This window comes from Acinonyx jubatus, chromosome A2 (assembly GCF_027475565.1).
Source record: "Acinonyx jubatus isolate Ajub_Pintada_27869175 chromosome A2, VMU_Ajub_asm_v1.0, whole genome shotgun sequence".
Taxonomy (NCBI): Eukaryota; Metazoa; Chordata; class Mammalia; order Carnivora; family Felidae; genus Acinonyx; species Acinonyx jubatus.
The window spans coordinates 4631616-4633429 of record NC_069383.1 but is presented as its reverse complement, the minus strand read 5'-3'; the positions used below and the strand labels follow the sequence as shown (position 1 = coordinate 4633429).

Sequence of the window (1814 nt, the reverse complement as noted above, 5' to 3'; positions counted from 1 at the left end):
CAAATTCGTATGTTGAAGCCCTAACCCCCCAGGTTGTGACTGTTTGCAGATGGGGCCTTTACAGAAGCAGTCAAGGATAAATGAGATAAAAAGGTGGAGCCCTGATCTGATAGGTTTAGTGTCCACAGGAGGCCACAGGGTGGCTGTCTATACACCAGGAGGAGAGCTCTCCCCAGAAACCAAATCAGCCAGCACCTTGATCTGGGACTCTGAGCCTCCAGGACTGTGAGAAAATCAATTACTGCTTTTCTTTAAACAGGCTTTAATTTACTTTATTTTTCTTGTACAAAACTGTGTGGTGGCTGGAGTCTGGTGTGGGTCTTACAAGACAGTGAATTCCTGATAGGGAGACTTGGGGAACTCGGTCTCTCCCCAGAGGTCGGAGGTGAGATAGCCATACGCCTTGGAAATGGCATCAAAGTGGCCTTGGTGAAGTTGCCCCAGGTGGGGTGCAGTCCCCGGCCGAGGGGCAGCCGTCGTCAGCACCGGCCATTGTCAGTAGCTTCTTGGGCACAGGGGCTGAGATGATGCCAGTGCCTCTGGGGGCAGGAATGAGGCACACCAGCGCAGAGCCACGGTGGCCGGTCACCTTTGGTGGCACAATGTGAGGCTTGCTGGTCCGGTTACCCCAGTAGCCTCGCCGTACTGGACAGTGGGCAGCTTAGTCAGGGTGATGGCCCCACGGACGGCAGTGGCTACCTCCTCGGAGCACTTAACACCCAGACCGACATATCCAACATATCCATGGTCATCTCTGATGGCAACAAGTGCCCTGAACCTGGTCCTGTGGCCAGCCTGGGTCTGCTTTTGCACAGGCGTAATCTCTGAAACCTCGTCTTTGAGGGACAAATCAATGATCTCAGATTCCCTGATGGGCAGGGAGAAGAGAAGATCTCCTCCAGGGACTTGATCTTCCTGTCCTTGACCAGGTGGCCCCGCTTGGTGGCGGGGATCCCCTTCGTGCCCTCCGCCTTGCCTCTGTGAGCTGTGTGGCCTTGGCCTTGGCCACAACCATCACCATGAGCATGACCACAGCCCCAGATGCTGCTGCCAAAGCCTCTCGGAAGCTCCTGCAGCACCAGCATCGTCTGCGGTTTGCTCTTCTCTTGGAGAAGAGGCCAGTTTCTGACATTTAAACCACCTTGTTTGTGGTATTCTTTTATGGCAGCCAGAGCAGACTAATGCCGCTCTACAAGTGATTCTGATGCAGGGTCGTTTCACAGACAAAGAAACAAAGACGTCACAGTTGGGTATGTTGTCAGAATCCATATTTGAACCTTGGTCTGTGGGGTTCTATTGCCACTGAGTCATCCTGCCCTTTGTTGAACTGGCACTGGACTTGCCTTTATAACTAGAGGTCACAGGAAGTGAGGGACGTGCCCTGTGCCCACAGGTGCATGGGGCCATGTGCATCTTCTGCACCTGCTGTTTCACATCAGCCTCGCGTCATTTTCCACGGTTGTCTTGTGCAATAGGTCCTATCACTTCTAACAGGTTAGCACACTGAGGGGCAGAGAAGGAAGGGTCGCCCAACTAGAAAATGGCGGAGTCAGGATGATTTGGACCCAAGACAGTCTTACCCTTTTCATCACGTTGGGAGATTCCGTAACGGCTCTTCCCCTGTGATTTTGTGGTAGGAGCCCGGGGCACGTGTGGGCACACAGTGGCTTGTCTTTTCTGAAGCTCCCAGGCTCATCCGGAGGTGACATCCCTGAATTTACTGGATCCCTTTCCTGGGTCTCCTTCCTCATTTCCTTCCGTCTTCAGAGACCAGAAAGTAGTGTCATCCCAGGGCCTTGGGTTTGGTCATATTT

At 53.3% G+C, this 1814-nt stretch overlaps 1 pseudogene; it reads right to left on the bottom strand.

Moving 5' to 3' along the window:
- Nucleotides 1–321: 321 nt before the first annotated feature.
- On the bottom strand, nucleotides 322–1085 carry LOC113596759 (40S ribosomal protein S2-like; annotated as a pseudogene).
- Nucleotides 1086–1814: the final 729 nt, after the last annotated feature.